Raw genomic sequence first — 12,762 nt, forward strand, 5'->3', positions numbered from 1 at the left:
CTCATTTTTGGGAAGTCTTGATGCCAAGTCCTGATTCCAAGGTATCATGGCATATGAACGAATGATATACAAATTACTATGATCTATATGCAATATGTTATGTTCTATGTGCAAGATGTTATGTGATGTGTGCACTATGTTAAGTATGATGATGCATGTCACTCATATGGCATGACTTTCCTAATCCAAATTTTAAAAGTTCATTAACTTTCCTAATCTAAATTTTGAAAGCTCACTAACTTTCCTAATACCAATTTGGGAAGTCCACCGACTTGACATTTCATAATAATGTTGTTATGAATGAACTATTCTTACTAATACATGTCCTTAGTGTGTGCTTTAATATACCCATACTTAGTACAAGTGTGTACTAACCCTATACAACTCTACAATTTTAGGTGCAGGCACAGGTGTACGCTAGAGCTAGAGGTTGACGCTGAAACTATCTAGACGTGGAGCATTCATCCGGAAATGGTAGGACCTCATGCTCTAGAGAATGCTTGACAATTATATTCTATCTTAGTTATACGATTGAGCTAGTGGAGTGTGTTCCACTAGCTTTTCTTTCCGCTTTTGTTCAGACATTGTATTTGTGCCATTTTGGTAAGTATACATTTAATGCTATATTCAACTATTTCTTTCATTTGATGATCTTAATGTTTGATTGTTGATGGTGAACAATTATTAATCTAATAGAATGATTAGTATAATATGTTAAGAAAATTTTTTTTCAAATTTTTCACAAAGTATGAATGACGTAAGTAGGCTTGTTTGCGACCTCTGAGAGCTCAATGACGTCGGCCTTGTCTGGGGTCTACACTCCGATCGTGACATTAAGATATGAATATTATATGATTGAAAGTAGTTTCTCATGATTGAAAGTAAATTCTCATAAACATATGTAACATCAATATAAACAATTGATATATTCATCACCTTCAACCAATACACCATATCTAATCCAAGATTTATGAAATTGGGGAAGAACATGGTTCCATGGGAGTGTCAAAGGAAAAACAAAAATTATCCATCATTATGCATCTAAATAACCTTAAGCAATCATAATTCATTATATTGATTCATAAATTTCATTTTTCAAAAAAGGCCCACATGTAAAGAAATTTTTTAGATTTAAGGGAATTTTTAATACATATTTACAAGGACCTCTTGTGGAAAGGAATCCCAAGAGGGAAAGAAACCATACCACAATGAATACATATCCATGAATTTGAGTTAAAACTTTTGAGAATTGATCCTTCTCTTGGAGATTGAAAGATCTTCAATGGAGGTTTTGTGTAGAGAAAAAAATTAGAGAGAAGGGAGAGATTTTGTGTTTTTATTTTTGGTGTTTGTTTTGATTGGTAAATGAGTACATATGACGTAAAATGAATAGATACAAAACACCCAAAAAAACCTCGTTTAGTTGGACTTTTAAAAAAGTCCAACTTAGCTCTCAAATATAGGCCCCGTCCAGGCTCGATGCCCCACTTCTCAAGTTGTGAAGAGTTTAAAGGCTCATTTTGGTGCTTGTTAAGTGTGAGAAGTAGCCTCCCAAAATGATCCTTCGATCCTAGACTGGATGTGAAGTTCAAGATCATCTCCCGTTGCCTGTAAACATGCATCACGACCCGTAATGTGGCTTGTAGTGCCTTGACAATAGCCAGTCCAAATGTCCCCCCACTCATACAACCTAAGGCAACTCTACTCCCATCTTCACGAGTCATGGAGTGAACCATGAGCCATGTTCCCCCTCGTGAAGTTTGGGGAACAGTCTAAGACACTTGGAGCTCCTTCCACTAAGTCCAAGACAACTCCAATATCAACCTGATGGGTCGTGGAGTGTACCACGCGTCATTTCCTTTACCCTTAAGCTTGAGGCAGTAGCCTCTATTTTGGGGCAGGCTTGGATTGCCTCTTAAGCTACACACTCCTCCCTTAGCCTTGACATATAGGTACATGAACACCTAAACATTTTCTTTTCATGGTTAAGCCCTTAAATATTTCCTTTAAAACTCGTTACTATCTCTAGCACCTCACTAGCTTCGGTTATTAGTCCATCAGACATCAAGGTCGTTTCTTGGCATTTAGTTACCTATAATTCCAAACCAAGTAAATTACATTCATTTAGGCATAGATACATAATTTAATCAATCTTTCTTAGTCATTACTTCGTATGCAAGTCTCTAGCTTATGTCATTGGGTTTCTGGGGTGTTTCAAAATTGATATCGTCTGGGGTTGTGCCTTGAAAGAGGTTAGTTTAGGATGTACAGGTAATCCTCCAAGAATGATTAATTTCATCATGTAATGTGTTGGATTAGATAACCTAGATTTGAATTGGTTTAGGTAATGCTTTTAAACCTTAATTGACTTGATCATGATATTATATTCATGTTTATGAATACTTACACTACAAAGTTCCAATCATGATATGATAAATGTAGTGATGAGTTGTTAGATCATTGAATACCCTTATCTAATGTGCTATTGCTATATTTAAGGGATGATTTTGTCCATATACCTTGAAGGTCATATGGTGATTCAGGTTTATTAATATTGACAAGATTGTCTTTGAGCTTATGATTTTCTTAGAAAGTGAATGTCCTATGACTATTGTGTATGTTTGTAATATTGTTGAAAGATCATTGTTCCCTAACCATTACACTTGTTTTTTATGTATTATCTAGGATGATGATAATTTTGTTTTTTTGTCATTAAAAGTACAATTACACACACTCAATGCATAAACATTATAATTATCTACCAATGGTGTTAATTGAAAGTATAGTTATCATATGCACCTTTACATATTATTATACATGAAATGTATATCACCCTGATGATCATTCTGTGTTTATCGAAAGTCCATTATCATGAGAACACATGTTCTTCGTGTGAAAGTTATTCTCACAAACTAATTATGATTCTAAGGTTGGAAGTTATTCTCACCTAAATTAATCTATATGCTATTTTATGAATTGTATTAAATGAAGGGTAGACCACTGCTTCACAAGTGTAAATTGAATTCACGACTAATGACGTATTATTTTGGAAATAATACTTATCATCGAGTGGATGTGGAAATTTAATGAAATGTATTAAATGAAGGGTAGACCACTACTTCACAAGTGTAAATTGAATTCAAGACTAATGACGTATTATTTTGGAAATAATACTTAGCATCGAGTGGACGTGGAAATAGAAAGATCCATCTGTCAATGCAATAAGGAGGGTAATCAAAAGTGAACTCATGAGATGGATGCCCCTCACTGCAATAGGGCGAGTTTCTAGAAGAAATAACCATTCCCCATAACTATGTGTCAAAATAGGATATAACTAGTGTATCTTTAGTCCTACCTTAGAAAAATAGGACACCTTGTTTCGATGTGCGGTTACACAATACCCGATTCCATGTAGCTCACATGGTCTACGTCGGTGATAACTAATTTTCCATATATAATAAAGATAATGAGTGAGACATGAACCATAATAGGTCTTTCTAATTATTTTTAACTTAGTAGAAGAGGGGGTATGTGACTTCACTTTTACATTGCACACGTAGAATTGGTAAGATATCATGGAATGGTTTTCCTATGTTAAAATGAGATTTGTATTCATGCATGTGTGTTGAATAGATAGTTGTCACTAATGGCTTTCCTCATAATCCAAGTAACATACATGACTATTTCCTTATTTAGGGCTATTTCTTATAATGAGGTTTAAGAATGAAGTCCAGGAGTAAAATATCTTCAAAGTAGTACTTAGTAAGGTTTGTATTACGGGATGCCAACAATACTTTGCACGAGTATTTCCTAGGGGTTTCTTATGTGATGATTACTTCATAATGAGGTAATATTTGTATTTTATTTGTATTATATTGATGTTGGGGACTATGCTTCTTATTATAATGATATTTATTATGTTATAATGAAATGCATGTGAGTGGCATTCTCCTATTTCAAAGATTATGTTCAAAAATTGCATTTTAGCATGGTTTAAAATTAAATGTTCCTTTTATTCATATTTTATTAATTTTGTGCATGTATTCCATACTTAGTACTTTTTGTGCTAACCCATCTTTCTACATTTTCTACAAGTTTAGCTTTGAAAATATTCAATTCCATCCTCGTGGTTAGGGTTTTAGGTGATAAAGAAGAATATGAATGGTGAATCCTCTTGTATTGGAGGAATTCACAACATGTCCTTTATTTTGTTTCCTTTATGTTTTATAGTTTAGTTGTGAAGTCTATGTCCCTAAGTTTTGTATTTAAGAGTTTTATTCCATGTAATCAGATTGTTAGAGACATAGTGTTACAAACTCTCTCTCGTTTTATAGAAGAGATCAATTGTAAAGAAAACTTTTAAATTCACAACTATTTTCTTATGCTCTAAGGTTCTAGTTATGCTATAAGGCTTTTATGCGACCCTTTCAGGGTCAATTACGTTATATTACTTCTAGGGGGTACCCATGGGTTGTGAAAAAATGTGGTATCAGAGCGTAAGGTTTTTGGAATGATTTTCAGGATATGTCAAACCACATCTAGTAAAGTCTTGTTAAAAAATGTGAACTGCACCACATTATATGTATAGTAGGCACTCTGATGCTAGAAAAAAACATCACTTGTTCATGCTTTTATTTGTGCGATATGTCTACTCAAGAAGCTTGCACTAGTGGGTTTGAAGAAGACTATGATGTTCAAGGAGATTCTCCTCAAGATCCTCAAGTTCCTATTTACTTAATGTCAAATGAGAATATTAGCTATGTTTCATTGGTTGACTGAAGTCGGTATAGAGATTCTAGATTTCTATGGGTCAGAGATGGAGAAAGATCCTCTAAACTATATAGAAGAGGTCTCTTTGTTCTTAACATTGTAGGAGTAACATAAGTAGACATGGTGGAATTGACCATTTTAAAAATTGAAATGTATTTCTCAAATGTGGTTTAGTCAATAGAAAGGAGCGAGGCCGATAGAAGCGGGCCCCATGGAATGGTAAAGATTTAAGAATGGGTTCGTTGATAGGTTTTTCCATTTAGAGGAGGTAGAGGCTAAGATAATTGAGTTTGTTAACCTTAGTCAAAGTAGGTGGAAGGTTAAGGAGTATGCTCAGGTGTTCACTATGTGTAATGATATGCTCCATCCATAGCGGCCAACCATAAGATGAAGATGATTATGTTTGTGTCAGGTTTATAAAACTTGACAAAAGGGGAGTATAGTGTCACATATGAAACACCCCCTAGACGTAACCCGCGTCGTCTCCCTCATTGAGTACTATCACTAGACTCTAAGCTTATATCATTTAATTCATAGTTAAATGCAACAAAATTTAAAATTTTCTTTTATCTATAATGAGGTTTACATAGACATCTCGCATATACATAATATATATATTCACATCTAGTAAACAAAGACTCTTTTTATATGGAGATTACATAGTCTTCTACTTTTATTGCACACATTCATATATGTATGTATAACGTAGTCTTAAAATCAGATTATTTTATATCATAACAATCTAAACCATAGTATAAGAATTGGGCATAGCCCAGATATCAATACAATAAACGCCACATATAGGCTATACAATCATTAGTATTCAAATTAAAGAAAGAACACATTGTCTTTAAGACTAATCAATATCCGAAACTAGAAAATGGCATTATCCTCGAAGTGGTGAGGACCTACCCAACTTGGAGAGTGAGAATTCCAGGTCTTCCATCAAAAGTCGTCACAAGACCTTCAACGACTGGAACCTAAAATGTTGAGTAAATGAGAGAAAATGTGCTTAGTGTATCACATGTAATTTGGATAGGATCATATGCACACACACATAGAAATCATGCTAAGAAGGGACATCTCATTAAAATATGCAACTTACTTTAAAAAGACTTACGCACATTTAAGAACCAATTAAAGTCAATAATACATATTTATTAAGTCAAGCTTATGCACAACACAAGACCAAAAATCTTAAGTCTAGACAACTCAACATGCATATAAGCATAATTGAACACATAATCAAAAACACTCAATCATCAAGTAATAACATTAAAAACCATGTATAAGAGTTCACAAAATTATAACCAAAGCAATATTGGACTCACAAACTATCATTAAGTCCACTAGTTGAGTGACTAAGCAAATGCCCACAACCTTGCTCAATCAAGTAAACCTAACAAAAACCGTAACCAATGTCCAACATCATATAGCATATCATTAAGAGTACATAACATCATACTTTAGCAACAACGACCAAACACAAGTTCATATAGTATCATCAACATGTGACATCATCATATACATATCATTTACATTTATTTGCATAAACATACATAGGAACATCCTTCAAAGACTTCCTTCAATGCTAACTAGTGCAATGTATAGGTAGAGTCTCACACCCTACCTAGACTATGTCAAACCTCTCAAGTCATCCTCGTTAGAGTCCATTTTATTACTTCATTTTTCTTTCAGGAACATCTTTCTTTAACCGACATAGACCACACGAGTTAACATGGAATCTGGGTCATGGAACCCTACACCCGAAGGAAAGTGTACTTTTTGCTTAGGTAGTGCTAAAAGATAAACATAACATCTACGTGGATCCACTTGGTAGTATTCGTATTGCGGAAACATAGTTCAAGAACTAGGAGATATAGTTCGGACACTCTTTATTCTACATGCATTATAGTCTCCAATCTCAGGAGTACATTAGTTATCCTACCTTACCTATCTTTTCAGGGACACTCCTCTCTCTAGTTCACTCGGTGGTAAGCTAGAGTCCCTTTTGAAATTTTTTTAATGCCTTTATTAATCATCGTAGTTTAATGTAGGTCATAGAGTATATCCCTTATATAATTATCATCATCATAGCTCAATAATAATTTGCATGAGGTTTTTCCCTTCATTAGAATTCATACATGTGAGGTTAGCATACTTAAATATCACATCATAATAACACACATTGGTAAGTTATAACCATCCTTACAACATTTATATCTTATCCAACAACTCACAAACCATTTTTTAAAGATATTTCAATTCAACATCATACAAACACTATAAATCTTAATCCAAGGTATACTCCAATACAACATCATTACTTAATCACAAGTAATCACAATTTAAGTTGTGGTCCAACTATGCTCCATCCTTGGTTTAAAACGCAAGGGATGAGATGAATCGTTTTCTCACGTAAGTGTCCAATGACTTTGTTGAATAATGTCGTTCGGATATGCTTCATGATAATATAAATATTTCTCGTCTCATAATCCATGCTCAAAGGGTGGAAGAAACAAGGGAAGGAGAAATAATAGGGAGGACATGAATGTCATGTCTTATGAAGGTGGTACCTTTAAGTGTAGGATTGACATTCAAGACAATCCTAGGTTCAAGAAGAGGTTTTCTTGTCAAGTTCCTACTGAATTTACCAATGCTCGTGATTATAGGGTGTCTAACCCTTAGTCTCAGAAGGGAAGAGGTACTAGCTCACCGAGTAATAAGACAAAATCTAGAAAGTGTGGCAAGAAGCACTATGGTTATTGCCTTTTTGGGATTGACAATTTCTTATGGTGTAGCAAAAGTGGCCACAAGGTTAAGGATTGAACTAATTTGATGGGGAAATAAAAAGAAAGCAGGAAAGCTCAAGCTAGTGGTTCAAATATGGATTCTTTAACTAAGAATCACTTTTATGCTCTTCGCTCTAGGGGTGAACAAGAGAGTTCTCCCGATGTGGTGATAGGTATGTTACAAGTCTTCTCTATTTATGTTTATGCCTTACATGTTCCGGGTTCTACATTTTCATTTGTTACTCTCTTAATAGTTATAAATTTTGATAGTTTTTCTGATATCCTAAATGAACCTTTCATGGTAACTACCCCGGTAGGTAAGTCAATGATTCCAAAGAGTATATATATAAATTGTACAATAATGTAGTCCAATTTAGTTACTCATGTTGAATTAGTAGAACTTTTCATATTGGGGCTGTATTGGTTGCATGACTGTTTTGCTTCCATTGATTGTAGAAACAACAATTGTTAAGTTCAATTTTCCAAATAAACTTCTTTTAGAGTTAAAGGGTGGAAATACTACTCCTAGAGGTCTATTATCTCTTGTATTTAGTCTTTTAAAATTATCTCAAAAGGGTGCTTATATATCTTATTGTAAGAGTCAATATTTACACTCCGAGAATCCTCCCATTGAGTTAGTCCCCATAGTGAGGGAATTTTGAAGGTCTTCCCAAATGATATTCACAAAATCCCTGCCAAATAGAAAATTGGTTTTTGTATTGATTTGTTACCACATACTAACACCATTTCAATTCCTCCTTATCGGATGGCTCCGAACGAACTAAAAGAGATGCAGTCTCAACTCAACCACTTAATAAACAAAGGCTTAATTAGACCTAGTATTTCTCCATTGGGTGCTCCTGTATTGATTGTAAACAAAAAGGATGTGTCCCTTAAATTGTGCATTGATTATAACCAACTAATAAAGTCACTATTAAGAACAAGTATCCTATCCCTCGGATTGACGACTTGTTTGATAAACTCCAAGGGGCAAGCTAATATTCTAAGATTGACTTGAGATCAAGATATCACCAACTTAGGGTGAGAAGTAAGGATTTACCAAAAAAGGCGTTTCGGACTACATATGGCAACTATGAGTTCGATGTAATGTCCTTTTGTCTCACTAATTCCCCGGCATTGTTTATTGATCCCATTAATGAGGTGTTTTGGAGTTACCTAGATTCATTTTTCATTGTCTTCATTCACGACATATTGGTATATTCAAAAACTGAGTGTGAACATATGGCTCATTTAAGAGGGGTGTTACAAGTGCTTAAGGAGAACCAACTATTTGCGAAGTATAGAAACTGTGTGTTTTGGTTGAGGTCGGTGACAATTCTTTGTCATATCATTTATAGTGAGGGAGCTGAGATAGATCCACGAAAAATCAAGAGGGTCTAGAACTGGCCTAGACCATTGACTCGAACTAACATTAGGAGCTTTTTGGGTCTAGCGGGACACTATAGGAGGTTTGTGGATGGTTTTGTGTCCATTGAATCTCCTTTGACTTGTTTGACCCTAAAGAATATGATATTTGAGTGGTCGGTGTCATGTAGAAGAGGCTTCAATATCTTGAATAAGCAACTTACCTCCATTCTAGTATTTACTTTACCAGAGGGTACGAAGGGCTTCGTTGTATATTGTGATTCATCCCGAGTAGGCTTGGGGTCTATTCTTATGCAACATGGTAAAGTAGTAGCTTAATCTTCTAGACTAGTTAAGGTGCATGGGAAGAATTATCCAACTCATGAACTCGAGTGAGAGGCAGTGGTATTTGACTAGAAAATATGGAGACATTATTTTAATGGAGTACATATTGATGTATATACAGACCACAAGAGTCTTGAACATGTGTTTACTCAAAAGAAGTTGAATCTCCGACAAAGAAGGTGGTTAGGATTGTTGAAAGATTATGATATGAGGTTTCTCTACCACCGTGGCAGAGACAATGTGGGTAGGATGCATTAAGTTGTATGAAAATATGTAGTGTACCTGATGCATATAAAGCCAAGAAATACACAGTGAAAGATGTTCATAGGTTGGCTAGATTGGGTGTTATATTTGAAGATTCTCCAAATATTGGTTGAATGAACCATCATAACTCAGAATTGTCTTTGGTGGTCGAGGGTAAGTCTAATAAACACCTTGATCACTTATTGATAGATTTGAAGGGATCGGCTCTTGGTAAGCTTAACAAGTCATTCTACTTTGGGGAATGGTATTGTGAGGTATCAAGGAAGGTTGTGTGTGCCCAAGATTGATGACATAAGAAAACATATTCTTGAGGAAGCTCATTTATTGCGTTATTCCATTCATCCAGTCACTACAAAGATGTAGCATGACCGTAGAGAAGTTGGTCGGAAGGCTTAAAAGGAGGCATAGCAGAATTTTTTGCAAAATGTCTAAATTGCCATCAAGTGAAAGCCTAACACCACACTCTAGGTGGTTTACTTCAATAAATCCAAGTTCCCATTTGGAAGTAGGAAGATATTAATATGGATTTCGTTGTACGTTTGCCTGGAACACAAAAGCAACATGATTCTATATGGGTGGTTGTAGATAAGTCGACCAAATCTGCTTATTTTATTCCATTCAAGTCCACATACTAGGCGAAAGATTATGCAAGGATCTTCATATATGAGATTGTGTGTCGCTCTGGTATTCTTTTATCAATCATATCGGATAAGGGTGCACAATTCACATCTAGGTTTGAGAGGTCATTTCAAAAAGGGTTGGGTACCAAGGTGAAGTAAGCACTATTTTTCATCCCAAACGTATGGTCAAGTGGAACGTACTATTGAAACCCTTGAAGATATTCTTAGTGCATATATAATTGGCTTCAAGGGGATATGGTATAAACACTTCCCTTTGGTTGAGTTTTTCAATAACAATATTTCCCATTCATCTATACCTATGGCTCCTTTTGAGGCCTCGTATGAAAGGAGATGTAGCTCTCAAATTGGAAGGTTTGAAGTGGGTGAGTATTCACTTTTGGGTCCCAATTTGATTTGTAAGACTTTAGAAAATGTTCATATGATAAGGAATCACTTGTAAACAACATGTAATCGGCAAAAGTCTTATGCCGACCATAGGAGAAGAGATTTAGAATTGGAAGAGGGAGAAAAAGAGTATCTAAAATTTCACCCATAAAGGGAGCAATGAGATTTTGCAAGAAAGGGGAGTTGAACCTCGTTATGTGGGTCCATATAAAATCTTGCAAATGATTGGTCCTTGCATATAAGTTTTAGGTACCTACTCAATTGGATTCGATTCATCTTGTGTTCCATGTCTCCATGGTTAAGAAGTGTACCGGTAACCCGAGTCCATTCTTACTATTGAGGGTCTAGGTGTTCAACACCTCTCCTATGAGGAGCTTCCAGTTTAAATCATTCATAGATAAGAAGAGGAGTTAAGGAACAAAGAGGTGGCATTCGTAAAGGTGTTATGGAAGAACCACCTAGTTAAGGGTGTAACATGGGAGGTCGAGGCTGAAATGAAGTCCTGTAACCCTCATCTATTTGATAACTACTGTTAGTTGTTCATATTTATAGTACAAAAATAATGAGTTTATTTGAAGTTTCCTTAATTTTTGGTAAAAATAGTAAATTTTATGTTCTATTATAGTGTACTATGCCTATTAAAATAAAAGTTTTAAAAAATGATCTTTTATGTGATTTGAACTTATGTGGTGTATTTTGGTATGTTGTCATCATGAGTTGTATTAAGCATGTTGATATGGGTGGAATGAATCTTTGACTCATGTGAATAGTCATATAGTGAACGTTGAACTCTTATGAGTCGAAAATGATGTTTTGAGTTGCATAGTGAAAAAGGTCATGTGGTTATGTTGATTTAAATTATAACTCATTTTTGATATGTTGTTGTTGGTTGGGTTTCTATCCTTAATTCTATTCCTTTCTTTCAACGAATTTAAGTGTCATTTGGAGAAGAATGTTCCTAAGGGGGATATCGTAATACTCCGAAAGTCTAAAGCCTAATCTATAGACTAAGATGAGAGTCTAAGAGTTGTAAAACTGTTTTAACGTCAAATATAATGTATATCAGTCATTTAAGGTTTTTTTGAATGAAATCGTCAAGGAACATCTACGACGTTCGAAAACTAGTTCAAGAGATGCTAGCATGCCTTGGTCTAATTTATAAGGTTATTAGAGTAGGAAGATGACAAAATTTGGTAGGAATGTGTCTAACATGTATTAGTGTTGGTTTATAGTCTAAACCTCAGGGTACGACTTTCTAAGGACCAACAAACGGGTCCTTGAGGAGGACCCTTCCATGTGGGCTAAAAAGTTGTCATGGATAGTGTCTAACAACGAGGGCCAACGACGGGTCGTGGTCCAATCAATGGGGCAACTATGCCACCACTGTTGGACACTTGTATATTTTGGCCATGGGTCAATTTGGACAAGCCTTTGCCACCATCGAGGGTACGCAGGACGATGGGTGGAGAGGGCATAGGTTGACCTATGGACCGTCGATCGAGGTTTTGTAGGTCCTTCCACTATTTTACTATTAAGTTTTAGGTTGTTTAAATTAATTAATTAGGAGGTTATATTATTATTTAGTTTTTAAGGGAGGTCTAATTTAGTTATTTAAACTAAACCGAACTATCATTAATCCCATACCCAATTGCGCTCCACTCTCTCTCTTTCGGTGTCCCAAAGAAACTCCATAGAAGAACAACAAAAGGAGGGTAATAGGGAAAAAGAAGGCTACGTCTCTTCACAAATCTTCGTCAAATAACAAAGTATGGGATTTCATCCATCTTTGCAATCCTTTCCACAAAGGGTTCTTTCAAAAAGTTGATTTAAAAAATATTAGTTCCATGTGTGTATTTTTCTATTATGAATAGATCTTCTAAGTTAATTTGTTTATGATTACTTTAGATAATTATGAGAATATTATGATGTATTCTAATCCAATTATGCTAGTTCTTAATTAATTAACCTAGGTTTCGAATAGATCTTCTAAGTTGCTTTGTTTGTGATTCAATATATTGTTGTAAGCCCTAAGTGGCAACCTAGTGTAAGGGATAATGCCCATATTGATTTTAGTCCGTTGAGATTGTTTAAGAAGATTCATCCCCTCTTAAGACTATATTATGTATGTCGTCCATATGTTGCATAAAAGTAGAAGACTATGTTATATTCTTTTACGAAGTGTCTACGTATACTCACTACTA

This window comes from Solanum lycopersicum, chromosome 7, assembly GCF_036512215.1.
Source record: "Solanum lycopersicum chromosome 7, SLM_r2.1".
Lineage (NCBI taxonomy): Eukaryota > Viridiplantae > Streptophyta > Magnoliopsida > Solanales > Solanaceae > Solanum > Solanum lycopersicum.